At 44.8% G+C, this 26289-nt stretch overlaps 1 protein-coding gene across 2 annotated transcripts in view; it reads right to left on the reverse strand.

Moving 5' to 3' along the window:
* SH3GL2 (SH3 domain containing GRB2 like 2, endophilin A1) overlaps positions 1-26289 on the reverse strand; it is an 830288-nt gene that overhangs the window by 272548 nt on the left and 531451 nt on the right. The gene's annotated exons all lie outside the window — the stretch shown is intronic.

Genomic DNA, 26289 nt, shown 5'->3' on the forward strand with positions numbered 1-26289 from the left:
GGTCTAGATTAGGCTTTTTTTAATAAGGGTAGGCCCCATGCATCTTTTAGGTTGTTAGGGACAGTACTTGTTTCAAATGAAACATTGATTAGGGAAGTAATGAAAGGAGCCAGTTCCTTGGCTGCCTCTTTGATGATGGGAGCAGGGCATATGCCCCCCTGGCATCTTGATAGTTTTAGTTTTATTATTATGCCCTCTATTTCTTTGATAGAGAGTGGAGAGGAGTTAAATAGTTTGAGTGGTCATGGGGTGGAACTGATGGAACCGGTTAAGGTGTGACAGACGCGAGGCTACATTTTTTCTGTTCTATTTTACACTTTAGCATCGTAATTTCATCCAATAAAGCTTCTGAATATTAGAGCACCAGGTGAAATCTTTAATGCAGGTGTCAGGAGGTGCCGCAGGAGATTACAACTCTCCAATTATGTTGAAAAGTTCTTTGGAGCTAGATTTAGCTTGTATGATGCAATCATTATAGGTGTAATTTTTGGTCTGACGAATGGCCTCTTTGTAGTTAAGAGATGCTATTAAGAATTTGTCTATGTTGAAGGAAGAAGGAAGGCTTTTCCAGAGAGCTTCTGCCTGTCTTTTAGATTTACGTAATGATCTAAGGTGCAGAGTAAACCTAGTGGGCGCTAGTTTTGGCTTTGCGCAGTTTTAAAGGGGCTATTGTATTGATGGCATTAATTAAGGTGTGATTGTATTGAATTGTATTGATCAACTAGGACAGTAGGGTCCGTATTTGTAGTGCTGAAATTGATGATAGTTTGTAACAGGGGTAGATGTTTCTCCACTGTTATGTTACAGTTGTTTCTCGTGTAGGTAGGTGGAGATGTACTGTTCTGGTGGTTGAGGGGTTTACCTTCCTTGATGGAGCATGAGATAAGGTGGTCTGACCAGGCGCACGGTGTAATAGAAAGTATATTTGTGTCACAGTTGAGGTCGGCCAGCCAGTCTAGTGTCCTTCCTCTGTTGTGTGTAGGTTTGGTGATGTGATGTGTGAAGCCTAGTTCTGATATTGTGTTTGCAAGGGCATGTGCCCTTAACATCTTTCAGGTCCTGAAAACCTAGATTCAGATCGCCCATTAGTATAATTTGAGAGCCAGGCCTGGTGTTGGCAGTGAGGAGGAGAGCAATGTCTTCTTTGAAGGTGGAAAGAGGTCCCGGCGGTCTGTATAAGAGGTGGATGGTAATGGTTCGAGAGGCTGAAAGAGGTAACTTAATGGACAGAGGTTCTGCTGATGGAAAAGATTGGCTTAGTAAAGGCCTGAGCCCAAGAGAGGTTTTAGCTATGAAGGTGAAACCCCTGCCTTTGGCTCGATTTGAGTCTCTGTTAAGACAGGTGATGAGTATTCATCTGAGATGGCAAGAGATAGAGCTGGGCCTGCCGCAGCGTGAAGTCAGGTCTCTGTAATAGCTAGAAAGTCCAGGTCGTGGGATGTTATAAAGTCAGCAATATCTAAAGCGTGAGCTGGCAGGGATCTGGCATTAATGAGTGCGTCCTTGATGGAGGTGGTAGCACTATTCAGATTACTTTTTGTGTGAGAAGTATTTTCTCTTGGTGAGGAAACGTTGCTAACTATGATATTTGTGGTGTCAATTACTTTTGTTTTAAAGGTAAGATCTTTGGTGGTGCAAGAGTTATTGGTGTTCGGTGAGGCATGAGTTGATGCAAGTCTGGAGCCAAGTCTTGAGTTCCTCTTTTTCAGAGAGCAAGGTTGGTTGGGAGTAGGTCTTGTGGCAAATAGTTTGATCCATTGGGCTGGTGTAAGGAAATAAGTGTTGCTTAGCGAAGATTGTGTGGTGAGCATAGGTTTGGGTCCTACTTGAGGGTAGGAATGTTGAGGGTGGTATGCTGTCGGATGTAGAAAGTTTAAGTGACATGGATAGTGGCCTGCTAGTAGTCTTAGGAATAATGTTAAGGTTTTGAGTTTGGTGGCAATGGGTTATGACTAATATCTTTGGTGGCCATGGTAAGCAGGAGCATAAAGCTGAGCAGTAATGGAGGATGCAATATAGTTAGGAGGGACATAGGCATGACTTGACGCCGTAGTCGTTGTACTAGGGTCGGTTGAATTATTTTAGGGTCTAGCCATATATTCTAAACAAATGCATCACAACGTGTGGTATACGGGAGTACATGTGTCAACAAGAGATGCAGTAGCAATAGGCAAGAGAATGCAACACTGGGATATTCTAGACAATTGCATCACAGTAGAGCTGTGATGTGTGTAGAAATAGGTAAGCAAATTTGGGAGGTGGGGGCAGTGTAAGACTATGCAATACAGATTTGACACTGGCAACAAAACATATCCAATGAGCTGTCCATCAACAGGAAGGAAATGGGCCTAGGATGGGTAGACTGGGAGATCAGAGACATTGAAAGGCACGGAGAGGACTGTATGGAGCATCGGTGACTAAAGAACACAATAGGTCATATACTATGCAGAAACAGTACATCGGAGGACACTGACCCATAGGCACTAGAACATTATACAGTCGACCTAAGTATAGCGTGGAATTGACTTACGATACAGAGGGTGAAATGGAAAAGCCATGGGCCAGGGATGGCAGCTTTTCCAAATGTGTCCAGCAACATATGACCACGTATTTACAAGCTGCCTATAAGGGAAAGAAATTAAGTAATCGATTGGCTATATTAGAGCTATGAAAAATGTTTCAGGATGAGGAAGGGACCCATCCCAAAAACAGTGAATGTTGAGCCAATGCGATATGGGAGGCGTATCACCCATGGCGCCCCCTCCGCCTGCTCAAAGGGCAGACCTAGGTCCTACAGTAGAAAGTCAGGGATCTTACCCCTTAAGAGAATTAAAAGCAGCTGCGGGAGACAGCAACCTCATTTTTGCACCACTCGTGTATAGCAGTGAAGGCACATTGTGTCGCAAAGCAGGTGGGCAAAAAAGCAGAAGTTACCAGTGGCAAACATAAGGACTGCATCGAATTGTAGTTGAGATCATGAGGCGACAGTCCCGACAAAAAAAATGGGTAGGCGGACAGTTATTAGTTAAATTGGACATGAGGACTTCAAGCGAGCTAGGGTATACGGGAGAGGAAGCTCCGAATCGTAAAGATGCAGAGGGAGAAGCTAAAGAGTGGGCCAAAATAATAGAAGAAGCACAGAGAAGAAAAAGGGAAGAGAAGGAGGAACACGACAGGTTGAGAAGGGAATGAGAATGAACAGAAGAGAGGAAAAGGGAAGAGAGAAGTAAAGGCAAGGGGACCTGGAGGAGACAGCAATGAGAAAGGCCAAAGAAGAGGAGAGACAGTTGCAAATAAAGAGGGAAAAGAGAAAACTGGAAATCGAGTGACTCCTTAGAGTGCCAATGCAAAGAAGAAGAAGATAATAGGAGACGAGAGCGGGAGAGAGACGAAAACAAAGGGAAACATTCTAAGAATGACGATGAGGGAGAAGAGATGCGAAGAAGAATAGGGGAACTTTATAGAAACAGAAGAGACAGTTTGGCTGACCCAAAGGCTTTTAGGAGTACAGAAGGGTTCTCGTTGAGGGAGGAACATGGTTTTTTTAGATCAGGCAAAGGGGAAACGATGGGAGAAACTGATAAGGAGGCTCAGCTTTGAGGATGAAAGAGAAGGTGACAGCGACGATAGCATTAGGGCCATGGGGTCAGATGAAGATCGACAGGAAAGTGATGACGACGAGGAGGAGAGGCGTCCCCTGCCCTTCAGGGAAGTAAGCCTTGACAGATACTCACTGCGGGGAGAAGGAGAAGACATGCGAAGAGACGAGGGAGAACCTGAGGCACAAATGGTGCATTCTAGGAACAGGTCACATAGTGCAGACTAAATTACTCCATATGCGGAGAGGCTAAAAGCCCTGCCAGGAGGAAAACGGGTGGAGATGACAAAGGCGTTCACAGCTACTAAAGACATGGGGAAACATGATGGAGGAATGAGACTGACACATTTTCCGTTACTAGAGAAGGGTGGTGGACAACCACAGTATATATCGTGGCAACAGATGGACAAATATAATCTGAGGTGTAAGCGACTCATGGACTGCAGAGGCTGGAAAATTGATTTATGAGATAGAAAGAATGATGGCAGGGACGACACTGGCAGTGGCCGACATGAAGAGTCTACTCTCAGCCGTTCTTGGGGAGGTAGCGGACGATGTTTGGAAAAGGGCAGCGTACCCCAGAGTGAAAGCAAAGACACATCGCATGATGACACACCGTTCAATAACTGCTGAGCTGCCGTATGGCAAGGTCTAGGAGTACAGCAACCAGACACATCTGACATAAGCTGAATTATGGTATGAAAAATGTTTCAGAAAGGAGACCCACTTCAATATATCCAGGAGATACAAGAGCATTGGCGTCTTGAGATGAGAGAACCGTGGGGTTATTTTATCACATATCATGTCAAGGGTTGCCTGAACAGGTACAGAAGCAGCTGAAGAAATTAGTGGGGATAAAGGCTAAACCATGGTCAGAGATCCAGCTAACTATATTGCACTATTGTCAATTAATGCATACAAATGCAAGAAAGAAGCATGAGGAGAGAAATCAGGAAGAGGCGAAATTAGTGCAGAAGAAGCTATCCAAGTACACAATGGAAGGGACAATGTTGACGAGTTGAGAGGGAGAAATGGCCAAGAAAGCGCAAAACCGACCAGAGACCGTAGGAGGAGGCTTTGTAGGAAGGGGTGATGCAAACCACTGTCCAAGGGGACAGGAGGAGTGCTCAGGGGAAGAGGGTTCAGATACGCGATGCACCATGGTGGAGAAAGATTTACTGGGGGACGGCCAAGACCACTTGGGGGGTTCAAAAGAATGCTGGATATGTGGAAAGATAGGTCACATATCGCGAATGTGCAGAAGCAGGGTCGGAATACAACAGAAGGAGGGTATGGCACACCAGCCAACATACCAGACAGAACAAACTGACTATTATGCCCAAGATCACAAGCATCCAGTGGAATACACACCACAACCTGTGCAAGAACAGAGCATGCCAATGCAGCCATACCAGCCCATGACACATGCGACACAAGCACAGGAACATGTGCAGCCACCTCAACTAACACATCAAGCACTGGTGCAGCAGAACATTGTAGCCATAACACACACAGACTGCATGATGCAGACTCCAGTACAGAAGCTGGGGGAAGTGACTGTCGTGAGGGGCAACCCTTTTACTGGGACAAGGATGACATTATATCCACAATAGGACAGCCCACAGACAAACCTGGCGTGTTTGATCCTATCCATTACATCCAATCCAAACGAGGAACCACATAAAGGAGTGGCAATAGGTGACAAGACTTTCTCTTTTCTCTTGGATACGGGTGAGACTCGATCCTGTATTAGGGAAGAGAGATACCCGATGTCAGGCATTACCATGAATGCGCAAGGATTCTTTGGGGCTACAGATTTGGTTCCTTTCACTGACGAACTTACGATTTCCATAGGAGAACACGACCTGACTGTTCCATTGTTATATTCCCAACAGTTACCATTAAACATAATGGGTAGGGACATCCGACTTAACATGACCGCCTCATTTACAGATCAGGGCATAGTATGTTCAACTCCAGGGATTCACTACACGAATGTGAGGGAACATATTCAGGCATACTGGGCACAAACTGTACAGAGGGAGGTGCCAGAGAATCCTGAGCTTTCCCAGTATGGAGTGGAAGTCCTGATAGCATGACTTACAGGGATACAAGGCAAACTGCTGTAGAGGAGCAGATGTATACATCCACAGGAGATCCCGCCCCCCTAGCGCCTTTGTATTGGAGACATGAGACTGACTTGTCTGATACCAGCTATTGTACCAATACCGCAGTGAGTATTTGGAAGCAGATATCCATTGAGACAACCGTATCCAATGTACCCATGAAGTGATGATGGCCTACAGGAAGAGATCCCAGAAGAAATATGAGGACGAATGAAGAAGACAGACTGATGACGTCCTGAATCACGTGGTGAATCGTGCCGTTCCTTGCACTCCTCCATTGAGATTTGGCCGCCATGTTTACTTCCTACTCCACCATGTAGCTGTCCCGGCTCTCTAAAGACTTACCCCCCTCGCCCCAGTTACTATCCTCATGGTATACCCTTGCATTCCCACTGGTGTGCACCCACCTCTCTGTCATGCTGCCCCGATGAGTTCTGCTTCTTTCCCCCTCCTTCTGTATTTCCCGTCTGTGAAGTTTGGGCAATATTTGCCCTCTTACCCTGTACATACCTCTTTCCCTTGCTGAAGGGGGCAGACAGCAGGAGTACACTTTCTCTATCTGGACCCTTTCCTTCCAGATCAGACAGCAGGGGCTGCATGTGCGGATGAAAGGGGAGGGTCACCCCACTAGACCCTTTTCCATGGCTATTTTTCGCTTAATGGCCTTGGTTTCCGCAGGTGGTGCTTTCACAGCCGGTATGTACCCGAGCCCTTGGTAAAGGTCCACGCTCTTTGGACCATTACAGCAATGAAAGCCCCGTACTGCGGCAATTACAGCCGCCACAAGCAAATAATTTTGCACCTCTTTAAAGCACCAAGTTAATTAACTGCGGCATCAAAATGCGGCAAACATTTCATCCTCCAATTTTAGTAGAGAAATAAACAACCATAAGCTCTAAAGAAGCAGAAAGCAAGACGTTTGAACAGTCACATATCGAACACTGCACCCACGAGACAACTCAGCTCTAATACAACTAAAAATGTACGCATGGCCGAGAGCAGCCTCATTTATTTATTTATTTTAATTATTAATTCATCATTTACAGGAGCGCACAAAGAGCCCTTAGGCGTCTAGGCGCTGGTTACACCGTTGCAAGTACAGTTGTGGTACAAGTACATGAGGTAAAGAGTGAGGCGAAATATTAGTTGAACTTAACCAAAACGTAACCAAAACGCACCAGGCCAATGGCTTCTAATTTTGTAGATGTCTTTAAATCAAAAACACCATAACAGTGACGGTCTGGGCAGCTACCAGAAGCCTAGGCGTTAAGAGACTGAAGCCCCTTTGAAAAACATCTGTCCATATACTCCTTTCCGCTGGACCACTATGGATGCCTTTGCGTTCAGAATGAATGTCCCTGAGAAATGGCTGCATTACAGATACTGTTTTTAAATAATACTTGCTAACACGGTTTCTGTTGCTTCCTAGCCCTGGTTGCACCATTGCATCTGTTAAAGGCAATCGCCTCATGGCGCCAGGCGGAGAAAGCACCAAGTTGTCTTGCTTGGACTTAAATATGTGACACACAGTGTGAGAGAGGTTACGCATGCCATAGCATCTAGATAGGATGGTGAATGTTAGCAGTCGCTACAATTAGATGGAAGTACAAAGGCTAGCCAATGACACTTAGATGGAATTCTCAAAGTTAGCATGTTCCACAATTAGAATTGAGAAGGTTAGCCTGCACCGTATCTGGATAGGATTGTGAATGTTAGCATGTGCCACACTTAGGGCCTCATTACACGGTAGGCGGTAAGGGTTTACCGGTACCTGTATTTTACCAGTACCGGTAAATCCTTACCGCCTTACTACGAGGTCCCTTTGCGGGTTGGGGAATTTAACGCCTGCTTTTTGGAGGCGTTAAAAACCAACCCGCAAAGGGACCAGTGGAGCTAATTACGGTACCGGAATTTGCGGTACCGTAATTAGCGCCTTCCCCATTCCCATAGAGCTCTATGGGGCAAAAATGGGAATGGGGAAGGGCAATGGTGGAAGGGGGAATTACCGCCCCGCCAACCTTGGAATGGGGCGGTAATTCCCCTTTCCACCAAGGCGGTGCCGGTATTTTACCAGCATGAACCATGGCGCTAATAGCGCCATGGCTCACCGCCTACCGAGTAATGAGGCCCTTAGATGGAATTGTGAACATTAGCCTGCGCCACATCTAGATAGGATTCTGAATGTTATTAAGCACTACAATTAGATGGAAGTATGAAGGCTAGCAATGACACACTTACATGGAACTCTCAATGTTAGCAAGTGCCACACTTAGAATCGATAACATTATTCCGCGCCGTATCTAGATAATATTGTGAAGGTTAGCGAGAGCCACACTTAGACTGAACTATGTAGGTAAGCAAGTGCTACACTTAGACAGAACTGTGAATGTTCGCATGTTAAATGTCATATAACCCACTAAGCTCAAACTCTCTGCATACTTATCTCGCTCAAAAATCTCCCACAACCATCTCTCGCACAATAAGCTGCACGCTCTTCACCACACCACAACAACACATAAGCCGCACCAACAGCACACAAAGACTGACACCGATACAATACTTGCACCAAAGCTCAGCACCCGGTGTCTACCGAGTTGAAGCTGCCAACAGTATACCACTCCTCTCACTATCCTACTCCCTCTTCACTTTACTAACCAATCCCACCTTCTTTACAGATCCGCCAGAGCGCCTAGGGATCAATTCCGTTGGTGACGGTGCGCTATATAAGTACCATTAACATAACATAGCTGAGGGTGTGCACTATGGGGCTAATTTTCAGCCTGCTGTAGCATAAAAAAAATGGCTAAAAGCCATTTTGCTTAGGGTACGCTGCATTTTACTGCATTTATATGGCAGAGGGGAGGGGCAGGACACAAATTGTATTTTCGTCACTCCCTTCCTCTCTGCCATACAAATTCTCCAGCATTTGCACCGGCATGCAATGTCATGCTGTTGCAAATGCTGGCGATCCCTATGGAGCCCACCAGCCTTTTGCACCAGCATAAAGTAGGCAGACTACATAGGGATCCATTGAAAACGCTGCATGCCAACGGTACATGTCGGGCAGCGTTGACTTATTTTGCATGGTGGAGGGCAAGAGACTGCATACATGTTGTAAGCTGCCTTCTGCCCTCCCTTTTGCTCTCTGCTGTAAAAATGACCAACATTGGGTGGCGTTATCCACCTACATGTATGTCTACACATAACAGAACCCCACCGCCGAATAGATGGGGACTCATGAGCCCCAATGTGTCTGAGGGCTTACTGGGAATGGCTGAATGTGTGAAAACATGGGGCAGCTTGCTCGTTGTGAACAGTGCAAATGAGAGTGTGCACCATAATGTTGTTTCAGAGTGTGTAAGGGATTGGTCAAAAAAGTTAGCAAATTTAGGGCTCATTTTTCAGTGCCATGATATTGACGACTTGTTAAAACGGATACAGGAGATTGAGGCAATAGAATCAAAAAATATCTTAATATAGAACACGGTCAAACATTTACCAGATTGTAGGGAACTAGAAAAGGGCATACTGGAGCATACAGGGAAAACCATACAAGCCCAAGACCTGTATTTATGTTTCTGGGAAGTTGGATCCCGCTCACAATTTTAATTGGGGGCATTGATTTGTGTTACGCCACACTTGATGGGTATTTAATCTTTGGACTTTAAAGCAGTACGAGCAGGGTCGGGATTCGACCTGTGCTGCACTGCTTTGTCTTGCTTCCAAGACAAATGCGTTGCCCCTGAGCTATTCCCCCCCTCCCTATTGCTATTTCTGGACCAGCAGGCATGCAAGCACATAGTCGCATCTGACATCTGCTGGGTTCATTGTATCAATTCTTCACTTGGCAATGGTCTTGTCATAAGGGCCGTTAGAGTTATACTTTGCATTCATTGAACCTCTTTCCCAAATTAATCATTACAATTCAATGGACAGATGGCATAGCTAAAGACCGAGAGATAAAGACCAAGATGGCTGTGCGTTTCACAGCATTGTGTATGGGGACCCGTACCCCCCCCCAATATATTTTTTGCAAACGAATACATCAATTTCAAGACAGCACAGTGAGACAGTGTTCATTTCAATCTTAAAATTAATTTGACACGTCTCCAATTGGAGATAGAGTGGTGGAGAAATGATGTTCAATTATTACCGGTACAAATCAGGACGGCACCAAAGAATATCTTTTCTTCAAATTCCTTTTATTTTCTTGCTTTCTTTGTGAAAGAACATTAAAGTTGTTTTTTGTTTTTAGTTTACATCAGTAATTGCAGAACATTCTAATCCTTGCAGTTTGTTGTAATTTACGCCTCCACCTTAAGCACTATGAAGAGGTTCTGAAAACCATTTATATGATTGTTGTAAATTGTGCCTCATCAAATGCAATTTGCAAGTAACCCCGTCATACCTATAGGAGTTCTACTGCCCCTTTTTCTGCATCTTATAAACAATGAGCACTATTTTCAAGCAGACATGTGTGCATATTTTTAAGAGCCCATTACAATTTATCTTTGCCTGTTTTGTGTATCGCTGCCAATATTTGGCAAATGTTGTGAGCCTGAGTAACAGAATATCCCCTGCCGATGTGTCCCTTGCTTAGCAAGTGTAAAAAAATGCATTCACAGAGGCATTGCCGACTTCTTGTTTTATCTTGTGGTGTTGACTCTCCAGGGTTATTCCGATGTCAGCTTACCTCAGAGGAACTTTGCTGTCTTCACCGGGAGCATCAGAATCCCTGTATTTTCCATTTTTAATATCCTTTATGTGTAGATGCCATTCTCTGTAATCCTGAATCTGTTTGCGGGTCTAGTTGTCCACCATTTTGGTCCTATCCCTATCACGCTGCACCTCTAGTCCTCACTAAAAGCAGAGGGTGGGGCCACTATGAATTTTCTTTCTTCTAGGTAAATTAGGGGGTAGTATATTTCTGAAATAATGCCATGGTTCTTCTGTGAAGGGTTTCACTTTGGTGGGGGAAGTGTAGATTCACCTATACAAATGTCCACCTCGGATCATCAAGCGAGATTTGCCCAGGGACTTTAATTTCAAATCGATACACTTTAAGGTGTGTTAGAATCAGATTCTACAGGATAGCTCTTATTGATTTAGATCTGATAATCAAATTAATTGTTGTTAGATCCAGAAGGTCATCCGTGACGTGCAGAAACACCAGACCGGTTCCTGCTGTTTTAATGCCTCAGGTTAGGGGGGGACATATGGCAGTGGAACACTTTGTGATACAAAAGCAACGTTGTGTGAGAAGAGAGTTCCTTTGTAAATAAATACACTTGTCTATTGCTCGTGCCTTCGACTATCTCAGGATTGGGAAGTGGGTCATCATGATATTGTGGATGTATTTTCGCAATGAATTTGATTCCTACCATTGGCATATTCAGTATTAACTCCTTGTAGGGGACTGCATGCATCTGATGCAACTATACACAGATTTCTAGGAGCACACAATTCCTACTTGGGACATAGCAGCATTCCTTTCACACATGTACTATGTTGTGGCAGTAAAGTTCCTTCAGTGCTTTCGTTTAAACAAACGACTGGATGGCGCAGTGGTCATAGTAGGCAAAAAAAAATACAGCAGAGCGATATTTCAATCAAAAAGATCACCTTATGTTGGCTCTTGTCCTAGTTACAGAAGTTAAGGCACAACATTTCATTCCAGAGGTGTGCAGGTAACCCCACCATGTTGGTGTTATTCCACGTCCTGTTGTCTACCCCGGTGCAATCCTTGGTGCCTTGAGTTGGAATCATTTCTGCTCTATCCATACTCGTGCCAATCATTCTCTTTGCCAGTTTTCATCTGGCCCAGTGCCAGGAATTTTAAAAACTCTTTCCTGAGTAATACAGTTGAGAGATTATGGATTGGATATGAAAAATGTATTCTTTGATGAAGGTAATAATGTGAAGTTTTTGTATTTTGAAACTGTGTATTTTAAAGGTTTGTAACAAACTGTATAAAATAAAAAAAATAAAAATAGATTTTGCATTCAAACACCAGATTGATCTGGAATTCATCCATGTTCATGCTGCGATTTGGCAACATTGTTTCGACCATAGGCTTTGCCGCCTATTTCTGGAATATTGTGCAGGGGCCATTTGATGGAGGTGCGTCTCTTGCCTAAATAACTTCTTCTTAAAATATCTAAATCTGCTGCAATGCATCCAGCAGGAGGGGATGAGATCTAAAATCAACAACGAGCAGAGCATCGCCCTGACTGTAGTTGTTGTTAAGCATCTGCATCTTACATCTGTCTGCATTGTACTCAGACTCTGTACATATGTAAAGTAAGACATTGGGCCTCATTAAGTGTTTGGTGGTGCATGTAAAAAGTTGTGCTAAAGAGGCTGCAATTCTGTGGCCACTAGTTTTACGCACCACTGAAATTCGACCTGATAGGTGAAGTGGAGGATATACGGCAAGCTTACACCTGGATGTAAATCCTCCATTTTGCCTAAAAAAAATATTGGATTTACTGTGATGGAATTACTGCTCACGATAAATCAAGCAAAAATCCCATGGAGTCCTATGAACTCCATCAATGGGGACTAACACCACTGTTACCCCAAATCCCAAGGTTAATCCACAGGACCGAGTGGCAGTAGCGGTAAATGAGTTTGACACTAATATTCAAAGGAAATTTCAGCCATGCTTGTAATGAGGCCCATTGGACTGTGTGCTTATGTACATTTTAAGCAGGGATACTTTGTAGACCTGTGGAAACAGCTCAATAGAAGTCTGCCACTATGAACATTTGTATTCTCTATTGGGAATAGAGGGTTGGGCATAGAGAATCAGTATCCCCACCCACTTTGGAAATACATAAATAGGGACTACTGAGGACAGACAAGGGACACGCACTTTCCACTTCTCAAGTGATTTCTTGGCGAAGCACCCTGCAAGAAGATCCAGACATAGATCCAGAAACCAGACTCCAGAACCAAGCTCTAGAACCAAACTCTAGAACCTTGAAGCAGAGAGGCCTAACCCACAAGCTGAACCTTTTTCAGCTGGCCTTCAGAACCTTTTGCAACCTGATCCTAACCCCTAAACTTCCAAGGGGCATCTCAAAATTCAACAGCCTGGCTGAGCTGTTTTGCTATTCTAGCTAAAAACCCTGTGCTAGAACCCAGATCCAGACCCAGAGAGCAGAGCTGTATCCAGAACCCATCAGATCCAGTCCAAGAGGCCGCGCAGACGAGAACCTGTCCGGTGGCAAGCGAATCCCAGCCAAACCCTTGACCAGATCTTTGACGGCCCATTCCATCCCAAAGCCTAGGAGTGAGTATTTAGTCTAGAACTGTCCATATTCATGTCTTAGTATTAAGTAACCCATTCCATCCATTTCAACCTATTCAGAACTGCATTATAGAATCTTGTGTCCATCCTGAATTCTTCTCATTATATTGTCTGTGATAATTGTAGCAATAATCATCTTTGCGCTGATATTTTTCTGAAGAGGGACAAGTGTTTTGACGGACAGAGGTCAGGGCGGAGGCGGCGCTTTTCTGGTGGCTGCCTGTTGAGTGCCTTGCTTCTTCATAGCTCCTTAGTATAAGCCTATCCTTGTTGGTAAATCTTTAGAGCGCATCTTTCATTTTGAAATCTTGACTTTATTTCTGAAAAACCTACCTTCACAAAAACCTCTAACTTTTGAACTGCATGTCCTAGAACCAAACTGTCATTTTAAAGCTAAGATCCTAAGCTTTCTAACGAACCTAAAACATTCCAGTTCCCTATAGTTTTTCCGTAATCGCGTTTCACACATGCGGAAAAGTTGCCGCGAATTGCAATTTGACTTAATTTCACCACATGTCAAAATAGCTGTTTCTTGTTTTCAACTGCTGAATTTCGTTTTCAATCTGATAATCATTTATAATCATTGCTAGTGTTGACCTGAACCAATCCAAAGTAACTCTCACTAGTGCGGAATCCCATTTAGTGAATTAAAGTCATTCTTAGCATTTTTTACATTCATTGCAATCACATTCATAAGCATATTGACCTGTTTTAAAATCATACCTGTTCTCTCTAAGCTTGCTGGGGGGAACTGGGATTGAACTGCATTATTGATTGTATTCCTGAAACCTGTGTGCCCTCATTTTCCATCTCTTCACATTGCATAGTGGGGGGAGTGAGTTGTCACAGGGGAAAGAGTGATCATATTGTCTTTTGTGGAAAGCATATCAAGTTTATTTCTGTGTTGCATTTTTCTATCTTCCATTTCCTTGAATCATACCAAGTATTCTCTGCTACATTATTCTCCTATTCCTACTCCTAACTGATTAAAGAGATTGTTGATATTGTAATATCACCCATTGCTGATCACCGTTCATATTCATAAATGTGCTATTCAGATATTATTCATATTCATAAAAGTGTGATATATAGTGTTCAATTATTGAAATAAACCTTTTAATTTGCAAAATAAACCTACTTCTTGGCTCAGTGATGTCGGGGAGATCCAAAGAGAGGGGCGTTATATAAGAGTTCATCATCCAGATTTAAAGAACTTTTGACATAAAAATATATAAATAAGGGTTTCCATTGGGCATCCCAGACTAGGCATTGACTTATTTGGAATGCTGGATTGAAGTCACTTACAGATGGGAGCAGAAGAAAGAGATGGGGTTGGTGAAGTGATTACACTGAGTCCAGGGGCAAACAGAGGGCAAGAAGGGACTCCTTGTAAGGGGCAAGAGCAGGGGAGCATGAATTTTGCCAGCATTGCTGATGGAGTCACATTCTGTAACACTCACCTGACTCCCACGGAGGCGCTGGCCTGGTTTGCGCTGCTGTGACCTCTTCTAAGGTGATGTGCAGGGTTCGGAAGACGGACTGGACCGGGCCCCCAAATCTGGCTTGTCTGGCTCGCAGAAGTATCCTTCTGTAGGCGAAAATAGGGGATTAACTGTCTGCGGGGTAATGCAATCAGCCTCCCACTTTCCCCTCTCACCCTCCTCGAAACCCTTCTGTGATTCCTCGTAGCGTCTCACCTTAGGGTCTGGAAGGACGAGCTCTCCATCCTGCTTCTGATGCAGGGGCGCGTTGGTATCCAGTTACTTCACTGGATTTTCGGATTGGTGAGAGCCAAACTTGCTTGGCTTCCAGGTAAGTTTTTTGATAAGAGGTTCCCCTTGTGTCCATGCATGAATGTACTAATGCTAGTGTCTTTTTCCCCATAGGGGCCGGGGTACGGAATGCCGGGGAACTGGCACCGACCCGAGATGAGAGGTGAAATCCTCGTAGAAATCAGGTAAGTCTTTAATGAGCGTTTTTTGGTAATGACTTTTCATTCGCTCATTAACGCTGATGTCTCTTTTTCCCCTTAGGGGCCGGGGTCCGGAAATGCCAGGATGCGGCGCGGACCCGAAATGAAGAGGGAATGAATCAACAGGTAAGTCTTAACATGGAGATTTAGCTTTCCTTATTCCCTTCTCTCTCTCACCTTTTGTTCTGGTCTTTTTCTCCCTAGGCGCTGGGGCGTGACTGCGAATCCGGATGATCGCTGCTGAACATGCAGGCGCCCAGTAAAGGTGAGTGGAATGCGGCGCTGCAGCGATCGACGCGATGAGCTTTTAAATAAAAGTCTTCCTTTTCAGGATTGTCGGCGAGATGTCTCCGGGATGCGGATTTAGCAGGTAAGGACTTTTCATTCTTCTGTTCTCTTCTTCTCTTCCTTTGCAGGTGATCCAGGATGCTGGCAGGCGTGGCAGAAGTCAGGATGCAGGAGCAGACACGGTGAGCGTCCAGCTGCTAGATGCAGAACAACGCGAAGCACGTGTGGCTGTTCGGGTGGGGTTTAAATAGCCTTTGAAGAAGTTCCAGGTATGTATCCTTCCTCCAATCAGGTATGTATCCTTCCCCGACCACTTCCGGATGGTAAATTAGTCCCACAGGTAAAGTAGTTCCTTTCAGGCCTCAAGGAGGCCGGGATCCTGCAGCATGGTCTGCATCAGGTAAGTGCACCCAAGCACATCCATAATGAGCCTGGCGCCTATGGCGCCAGGACTGATGTCTTTTATGAGCCTGGCGCCATAGGCGCCAGGACACTGTCCAAAGGGCCCCTATATGGGGTTGCTGGGTCCTTCCTTGGGGACTGGATGTCTGCTTTCGGGGACGCAGGGCTTGAACCGGCTCCCCGGGAGCGGGCATCATGACACATTCTTGTCCTCAGCTGGCTGATTACATTGTCACCCAAATCTGTGTGCCTGGGCAGAGGGGGTGAAAGAGCCAGATGGGTCAAAATGCTCTAAGTGAGAGGCAAGTGCAGATATGAAGTCCCAGAAGGTGTGCTCAACAGAGGTAGCGTGGGTTGGAGAGAATGCTATGAAGATCAGACTTTGGTTAGGTAGCGAGATAGAGTCAGGCTTCAGTTTCAGAGGAGTAAGGTAGGTGGCAGGGAGGGAAATAGGAGGGGGTCAGAGAGGGCTAACTGCAGATAGGTGTAGCCAGATAAAGAGGGATGGATCAATGAAGGGGAGTGGATCTTAGAGATGAGAAGAAGAAAGCAAGATCATAATTGTGTGTGGTTTAGTGGTGAAGGAAGGCCAGGCAGCGTTCACAGAGCTGGGAGTCAAGCTCAACATGCGGGGCACTGCAGAGGTTCGGAAGCTTCAACTCCCACGAGGACGCACAGGGCCGGAATGGGGAGGGACTCAAGGGTGATGTCAAGGTCAGCGAGGAAAGGCTTGAGAGTGCCAAGTGATAGATGGGAAAAGTAAGAGGGATAGGTGCGAGCAGATCAACAGCTATGTGTTCAAAGAAGAGGGCAACAAGTCAAAGGGAGCAAGAGAGGTAGATGGGCATGCCTTGCTGATCGTGAGGACAACCCTCAGCCTCTCATCGACACTTGAGGAGAGAGGGAGAAAGTAGCAGAGCCAGTGTGCACTGGTATCATGGGGGCGGTCCAGGGGACTGTGATTGCCGTAATGGGGAGATGGGTTGGTAGGACTCAAAGAGGTCAATGAGGAAAGGAATAGCCTTCAATTGTACAAATCATGTCATCATCGCAGGATAGTAATTAAAATGAAAGGCTTTCGTGGACAACATAGCCGCTTAGTTACTACAGCCTTCTAAAATAAATACATTTAAAACCATTGCACGTTTACATTTTATGTACCTCATACAATGTTGGCCATTTAGCATGGAAAGGATGGACATTAACTTGTGGCATTTTAAGTAAAAAAAGGTTCCGACAGGATTTTACTATGCGTTTGCATGAGCTGTCTTTCTTAGGGATTTCAGATATCGCTTCTTGTACGAATCATAATATTATGTTCATCTTTGGAACCAGTTACAAAATCTAGGTTTTCATGAAATAGAACATTCATCATGGCATGCTAGTTATTGGAAAAGAAGCGTGAAGAGAAATGTACAGCTAATAAGTCCTATTTACTGGTGATTGCTTGGGATAGAGCCAGAGATCGAATTCAATACTCGGAAGATACAGGCCCATCAGGGCTCATAGAATGCAACATTGTTCACTCGGCATTTACATTTCACTCCGAGCAATTCCACTCAAGGCTGTCCAGGATTATTATAAGCCATTAAAGAAACGAATATGTTCTGGGAACAGACTGGCACATTTTAATAAAATGTAAATGACCTGCGCCTTCTGTGAGGTGGTATGAATGCTCTAGTTTAAATCCTGTACAGTCATCTCATACTGCTTGTCGCCTTTACCTTTGTCAGACTATTGCCAATTGGCATGTAAGATTGCGCCTTGTACATCTTTCATCTTGTGCTTCCTTAAGCTCAGCTTCTAAGGAGTACATTGCTTGTTGTTGCCCCTACGTGTGCAATTGTTTATATTTTCCGAGAAGTGGTTTCTTTCACATAAGTCTAACCGTGCACCGATTGGTAGGAATGTAATATTCCTTTAAAGTCTTTATTTGGAAATGTTTTGGATACATTGGTTCATCGATATACATGAATAATGCCCTCTCAAGTAAAGTGAAAAGATATTGTATATTTTGATAGATGATGTACCATACAACTTGACTGCTAGTTTTTTGCTATGCCACAAAAAGAAAAGTGGGCATTAGGGAATGTGACGCATCAAAAAAAGTGATGTGCCGTACTGGGCAGTGAATGGTGGGTAGGTGGGTGGGTGGGTGTGCCTGATGAGGAAAGGAGGTGTGTAGTGATGGCCTTTACTGGATGGATGCATGCGGCCAGAGAGAAGGTTGGAAGGTGAGAGTGTTGATGTATGAGTGAGGGAAGGCCAGTTCCCCAGTGTTCCAACCCAGCAGTAGGAAGATGTAGCCTTGGTGGTGGGAGCCAGTGGGTTCCTTCTATGTAACTCTATGAATTAATGCGTAATAAGAAATAAAAGAACGTTCACGTAACTTACCTTGAAGTATCTACGAAGCATCTTTATTACATTGGCGACGAGCTGGTCTCAGGTGGTCCTGGATATGGACTTACATGTGTTCAAGCTTGATCTGGGAAGAAGAGACGCACGTACGCTGCTGCGGGGGGTGCATAATGCGAAGACCCACTAAATCCCATCATCCGGGGTGCACGGAAATATTGGCATTTTAACAGTTGGATAGGTTGCCAGTAGCCAGGGCACGGTAACCGGAGCACAACCCTGAAAGCCATCCTTGGCGAATAAGCTGAACAAGTATGGAGCCAATGGCAGCTGTGTTAGTGTGGCCACTGAGATGCAGATGGAGCGTCTAGGACGCCAGTTATGTCCAGAGCCAATGCTGTGCATGGAGCGGAGGCTCCACGTGGAGGAAAATAATAGGAGGCTGGCTGGGAGATGATGGACTTGGTGGAGGACCTATGTATCAGGAAGAAGACGTACATGGGACCGTTTGATTTGATTGAGGGAGGTCGCAGTGACTGCCTACATATCTGGCTATGAGGAAATGAGGAGGTGGAGTGGCGTAAAGAGGGCCATTGGGAGGACAGAGTTAATTGCCCAGCAGTGGTCCGGGTGCCACTGAATCACAAATGCAGTGGACCTCACCTGTGGGACGACAACCATAGCCATTGCTGGCGGGGGGACCGAGGGGGCTATAGCCCCGGGTTTTAGGTTCTGGCCCCGGATAGAAGCTCAGGGCATACAACCAAAAGGCTAGCTAGCCCTGAGCCCCAGCAATCGCGACATTAGTGTACCCCGGATCTTTTACAGACCTAGCAACACCCATGGTCGCAGCACTAGCGAGGAAGAGAGAGCCAATGGAACCTGGAGATCTGTCAAGTACCCAAGCCAGGCGAAAATGATGACGTTGGAAGGATCATTATTAGAAGATTAGACGAAGGGACTTAGAGACATGCCAGTGGGTGGCAACGTTATCGGCGTCAAGCAATGATCTGGAGAATCAGATTCGTCGCATCGTTAGATGGAGAGAAGTTTCAGTGTCACAGAAAGTGTCGGTGTTGGACAGTGGAGTGCAGAAGAATGCACAGCTCAGAGTTTTGGAAGCACAGAGTCATTCGTTTGTTTACAATAACAGATCTAGCCATGCCGGTTTATGCACATGCGTTTTTGTTAGACTATGATAATAACTTGCATTAAGTGTGAGGAAGTGTGCAGGGCTAGCTCTGGCTAATCAGTGAAGTCCCTTCGGAGATATCTCTATGTTAACTGTTATTGTTTTGGAGGATTTGCTGATAAATGCAGCCTTAGCAGCACAAAAAGAATGTTAGAAATTACACAGAGGCAATGCATGTTATGATATGTGATATTTTATTTATATCGCGCTCATTGTATGATTGGCAAGTTTGGTGCGTGTGTGTGTGTGTGTGTCCAGTAGCTGTATGAAAGGTATAAGGTGTGCAGAATTTAGAATATCAGAAACTAATATTTGTAGGATGTGCAGGATTAAAGTTGCACACACAAGCAAATTGACTTTTAGGAAAATGCATACATTGCTGCAATTATGCGAGTTAATCATACCACTAACCAGCTTCAGGATTTGCAGGTTTAATGCTGTGGGAACAGCAAGAACTTTTAGTTAATAATTGCTGGCTCTGTTAGCCATGAACCTCTTAATTTTAAAATAGATTTTAACTTGAAATATTATGTTAAAAAAAGGTTTGGATAAATGTTGAGTTAAAGGCATGGTCTAGTAAAAAATTTTATTTAAAAAATAGATAGGCAACATTAAAAAAAAAATACTAGCATTCTCTTTTTTTAAAACTTCCTATGTAAAATGTTCAGCTATTCAAGCTCAAAATTCGCAAAAGCAAACACATGGGCGCATCCATTTTGTGAAATGGATGCCCTCCTGTGCTGGCTTTTGCTTTTGCGGCACTAATGAAGGAAAAGCCAGCCAGCTGTGGTAAACAAAAGCTACCGCTGGGTGGCTTTCCCTTCATTAGTGCTGTACACGGAGGACGGGGACCGGAGACCAGAGCAGGAAAGCTGCAGGTGAATCTCGGTAAGTGCTATTTATTTAAAAAAAATAATAAGCACTAGCTGCGTTTTTTTTTCTAAGGTTTCCGGGCTGGAGGAGCCCGGAAAACTTAGAAATAAAACCGCAGCTTTAAAAACATTGTATTTATGTTTGCGGTTGCTTTTGAAGCGACCGCAAACATAAATACAACGTTATTGTGTTGGAAAACGCTGCGGTTTTTCTTTCCGAGTTTCTCAGGCTCCTCCAGCTCGGAGGAGCCTGAGAAACTCGGAAAGAAAAACCGCAGTGTTTTCCAACACAACCGCGTTGTGTTTCTGCCTGCTGTGGCTATCACTTTGGGTCTCCGGTGCTCACCGGAGACCCAAAGTGAAAGCCACAGCAGGCAGAAACACAACGCGGTTGTGTTTACATGCCGCGTAGTATTTCTGCCTACAGCTGATTTCCCATTTGGGGCTCTCGGAGAACCCCAAATGGGAAATGCTAAATGCTGCGTTGTTTTCCGCAATGCCACATTGTTTTCCGCAATGCCGCATTGTTTCTGCCTGAATCTGCTTTCCCATTTGGGGCTCTCAGGCTCCCCGTGGGGAAACACAGCACGGTTGTGTTGGAAAACGCTGCGGTTTTTCTTTCCTAGTTTCTCAGGCTCCTCCGAGCCGGAGGAGCCTGAGAAACCTGGAAAGAAAAACCGCAGCCTTTTCCAACACAATAACGTTGTATTTATGTTTGCAGTCGCTTTAAAAGCGACTGCAAACATAAATACAACGTTTTTAAAGCTGCAGTTTTATTTCTAAGTTTTCCGGGCTCCTCCAGGCCGGAAAACGTAGAAAAAAAACCCAGCTAGTGCTTATTTTTTTTAAAAGATTCAGCTGCAGCTTTCCTGCTCTGGTCTCCGGTCCCCGTCCTCCGCGTACAGCACTAATGAAGGGAAAGCCACCCAGCGGTAGCTTTTGTTTACTACAGCTGGCTGGCTTTTCCTTCATTAGTGTCGCAAAAGCAAAAGCCAGCACAGGAGGGCATCCATTTCACAAAATGGATGCGCCCATGTGCTTGCTTTTGCGAATTTTGAGCTTGAATAGCTCAAAATTTTACATAGGAAGTTTTAAAAAACAGAATGCTAGTATTTTTTTTTTTTATGTTGCCTATCTATTTTTTAAATAAACATTTTTATTAGACCATGCCTTTAATAGAGCTGGCTAGGAAATGGAGTGGATATATGAATACATTTCCAACGGGAAAACCAATATGAAGTTGTTTACATTGTGATGGATTGGAGCACGCCAACGGTTTATGTACTTTTGGGCACATAGATTAGAGAGCACGAAAATTCCAAAATGTGGCAGGTTGCTTATAGTTATGGACCAGAATAAGTGCTGTTAGAGAGTGAAGTGCTGACTGCAATGTGGAGACTTCTCGTGGAGAGGGGTCAAATGAGATGACTACACTTGGAAGTCGGTCAAATAAGATGACTACACATGGAGGTAGGTATAGGCCAAGTATCTACAGAGCACTATTGCTCTTTAAAAGTATGAATGTGAAGTGTTGAGAGTGTGAAGTATGAATATATATGTGGGGTTTCGTGTTTCACTTGATGTATACGTGGGATGAGTGATTAGTTGTTTGATTGTTGCACTTGAAAGATGTAGCATGGGTTGTGGGAGCCAGTGGGTTCCTCCTACGTAACTCAATGACTTAATGAGTAATAGGAATAAAGGACTTTTCTGTAACTTACCTTGACGTGCCTACACAGCATCTTTATTACAACTTGAAATGGGTGAAGGGTGGCATGAAGGGTTAATGGAAAAGATGCAACCAAGTTGAAGATGAAGTATTCAGTTGACGTTAAAATTATGCAACAATCTCACAGAGCACACACTGCAGGCCTGATTCACAAAGATATGCACCAGAGCAAATCTGGAGACTATTGGGGACATCTCGGCTGTGCATCTGCTACCTGAATCACATACCCTAAAACAGGAGCACATCTGGAGATACGTGTGGGCATCTCGGTTGTGCATCTGCCACCATATACTTGAATCACAAACCCTTAAATTGGAGCAAATCTGGAGATGCTTGTGGGCATCTCGGCTGTGCATCTGCTACCTTATGACTGAATCACAAACCCTAAAACAGGAGCACATCTGGAGATACTTGTGGGCATCTTGGATGTGCATCTGCTACCTTATACCTGAATCACATATCCTAAAACAGGAGCACATCTGGAGATGCTTGTGGGCATATCTATGCCCTAAAACAGGAGCAAATCTGGAGATCCTTGTGGGCATCTCGGCTGTGCATCTGCCACCTTATACCTGAATCACATACCCTGAAACAGGAGCAAATCTGGAGATGCTTGTGGGCATCTCGGCTGTGCATCTGCCACCTTATACCTGAATCACATACCCTGAAACAGGAGCAAATCTGGAGATGCTTGTGGACATATCTATGCCCTAAAACAGGAGCAAATCTGGAGATGCTTGTGGGCATATCTATGCCCTAAAACAGGATCAAATCTGGAGATGCTTGTGGGCATCTCGGGTGTACATCTGCCACCTTATGACTGAATCACAAACCCTAAAACAGGAGCCAATCTGGAGATACTTGTGGGCATCTCGGCTGTGCATCTGCCACCTTATACCCGAATCACATACCCTGAAACAGGAGCAAATCTGGAGATGCTTGTGGACATATCTATGCCCTAAAACAGGAGCAAATCTGGAGATGCTTGTGGGCATCTCGGGTGTACATCTGCCACCTTATGACTGAATCACAAACCCTAAAACAGGAGCAAATCTGGAGATCCTTGTGGGCATCTCGGCTGTGCATCTGCCACCTTATACCTGAATCACATACCCTGAAACAGGAGCAAATCTGGAGATGCTTGTGGGCATCTCGGCTGTGCATCTGCCACCTTATACCTGAATCACATACCCTGAAACAGGAGCAAATCTGGAGATGCTTGTGGACATATCTATGCCCTAAAACAGGAGCAAATCTGGAGATGCTTGTGGGCATATCTATGCCCTAAAACAGGAGCAAATCTGGAGATGCTTGTGGGCATCTCGGGTGTACATCTGCCACCTTATGACTGAATCACATATCCTAAAACAGGAGCACATCTGGAGATACTTGTGGGCATCTCGACTCTGCATCTGCTACCTTATGACTGAATCACATATCCTAAAACAGGAGCCAATCTGGAGATGCTTGTGGACATCTCGGCTGCACATCTGCTACCTTATACCTGAATCACATATCCTAAAACAGGAGCACATCTGGAGATGCTTGTGGGCATATCTATGCCCTAAAACAGGAGCAAATCTGGAGATGCTTGTGGGCATCTCGGGTGTGCATCTGCCACCTTATGACTGAATCACAAACCCTGAAACAGGAGCAAATCTGGAGATACTTGTGGGCATCTCGGCTGTGCATCTGCCACCTTATACCTGAATCACATACCCTGAAACAGGAGCAAATCTGGAGATGGCTTGTGGACATATCTGTTCCCTAAAACAGGAGCAAATCTTGAGATGCTTGTGGGCCTCTCGATACCCTAAAACAGGAGCAAATCTGGAGATGCTTGTGGGCAACGCGGCTGTGCATCTGCTACCTTATACCTGAATCACATACCCTAAAACAGGAGCAAATCTGGAGATGCTTGTGGACATATCTATGCCCTAAAACAGGAGCACATCTGGAGATACGTGTGGGCATCTCGGCTGTCAATCTGCCACCATATACTTGAATCACAAACCCTTAAATTGGAGCAAATCTGGAGATGCTTGTGGACATCTCAGCTGTACATCTGCTACCTTATACCTGAATCACATATCCTAAAACAGGAGCACATCTGGAGATACTTGTGGGCATCTCGACTCTGCATCTGCTACCTTATGACTGAATCACATATCCTAAAACAGGAGCCAATCTGGAGATGCTTGTGGACATCACGGCTGCACATCTGCTACCTTATACCTGAATCACATATCCTAAAACAGGAGCACATCTGGAGATGCTTGTGGGCATATCTATGCCCTAAAACAGGAGCAAATCTGGAGATGCTTGTGGGCATCTCGGGTGTGCATCTGCCACCTTATGACTGAATCACAAACCCTGAAACAGGAGCAAATCTGGAGATCCTTGTGGGCATCTCGGCTGTGCATCTGCCACCTTATACCTGAATCACATACCCTGAAACAGGAGCAAATCTGGAGATGCTTGTGGACATATCTATGCCCTAAAACAGGAGCAAATCTGGAGATGCTTGTGGGCATATCTATGCCCTAAAACAGGAGCAAATCTGGAGATGCTTGTGGGCATCTCGGGTGTACATCTGTTACCTTATACTTGAATCACATACCCTGAAACAGGAGCAAATCTGGAGATGCTTTTGGGCATCTCTATACCCTAAAACAGGAGCAAATCTGGAGATGCTTGTGGGCATCTCGGGTGTGCATCTGCCACCTTATGACTGAATCACAAACCCTGAAACAGGAGCAAATCTGGAGATACTTGTGGGCATCTCGGCTGCACATCTGCCACCTTATGACTGAATCACAAACCCTAAAACAGGAGCCAATCTGGAGAGGCTTGTGGACATCTCAGCTGCACATCTGTTACCTTATACTTGAATCACATACCCTGAAACAGGAGCAAATCTGGAGATGCTTTTGGGCATCTCTATACCCTAAAACAGGAGCAAATCTGGAGATGCTTGTGGGCATCTCGGGTGTGCATCTGCCACCTTATGACTGAATCACAAACCCTGAAACAGGAGCAAATCTGGAGATACTTGTGGGCATCTCGGCTGTGCATCTGCCACCTTATACCTGAATCACATACCCTGAAACAGGAGCAAATCTGGAGATGCTTGTGGACATATCTGTGCCCTAAAACAGGAGCAAATCTGGAGATGCTTGTGGGCCTCTCTATACCCTAAAACAGGAGCAAATCTGAAGATACTTGTGGGCATCTTGGGTGTGCATCTGCCACCTTACGCCTTAATCGCAAACCCTGAAACAGGAGCAAATCCGGATATTCCTGAAGCATCTCTTAGATGCCGTTGAGTGCCTCTTTGTGAAACACCTTAGCATGTGTTCAGTTTACCCCAATCCTGGTCATCACAACTCTCCCAACAGGGCATTGCACCGTCTATGTTTAGATCTGCTCGATTCCTGGTTTTTTTTGTTGGACACAATGTTGTCCTTGAAGTCTCACATTTCTAAGAAGTACCAGCGGGTGCAATACCAGCTGTATCATTTTTAACGCAGAGTGACTACTGTTCTTGCTTCCAGACGCGTTTGTTCTCTGGTAAACTCCCTCGTGCCATGCCACAGTGATGGGGCAATGCACTGTTGGTAAGGTTCACCTTCCATGCAGCTGTCCCCATGGTGCACAGAGATTTGATCACATATCACCTCTCTGGACCTTTTGCCATTGACTAGGGGGCCTAACTTATAAGTCACTGATATTACATCAGTCTATTCAACTACCAAATTTGAATCGCTAGGTGGATCTTAAAATTTACACAGCTGTCATCAATTGTTTCTAGTCATCCCAAAAGCTATTAAAACCCAAACGAAGCTGCATGTTTTTTTTTTTCTATTGGTGCTACCTGTTTCTGGAATTCCCTTCCTAGAACTCTTACATCTGGCTTCTCAACATCATTTAAAAACGTATTTATTACCTAAATCAGTGTAACAGTATTACTGCTTCTTCTTGTCTTCTCTGTCAATCTTGCTTAATTACGCCTTGTTTTAATTGTGATTGCAGTCCTTAAGGACTCTGCGTTTGTGCTTACTGTTAGTGTGGGCCGGTTTCTGTACATAACTGTATACCTACAGGCTGGAAAAGCTTTGAGTTCTATCAAATCCCCCTAAATAATAAAAGACCCTTCTATTCTGGGCATTTGTTTCTGAGAACCAGGGACCTTAAAGGGCCTAGACGGGAATGGGAGATGTTGCCGAGGCAGTTTTCGTAAAAGTAGATTTAATCGAGTTTTTTTTCCAATGGATTTTGGCAAAAATATATGTGCGGGTGGGTTTAGGATAATAATTAATGTAGGGGGGTGTAGGACGTTGCGGGGGGGGTCCCCTCCACATATATATCACATGGAATTGGCATAGACATGTGCACGCCTCCCCATCATACTCCGAGAGCTTGGTGCAGTGCTTGCGCTTTCCC

The sequence above is a fragment of the Ambystoma mexicanum genome, chromosome 6p (assembly GCF_040938575.1).
Source record: "Ambystoma mexicanum isolate Mex_15411 chromosome 6p, UKY_AmexF1_1, whole genome shotgun sequence".
Lineage (NCBI taxonomy): Eukaryota > Metazoa > Chordata > Amphibia > Caudata > Ambystomatidae > Ambystoma > Ambystoma mexicanum.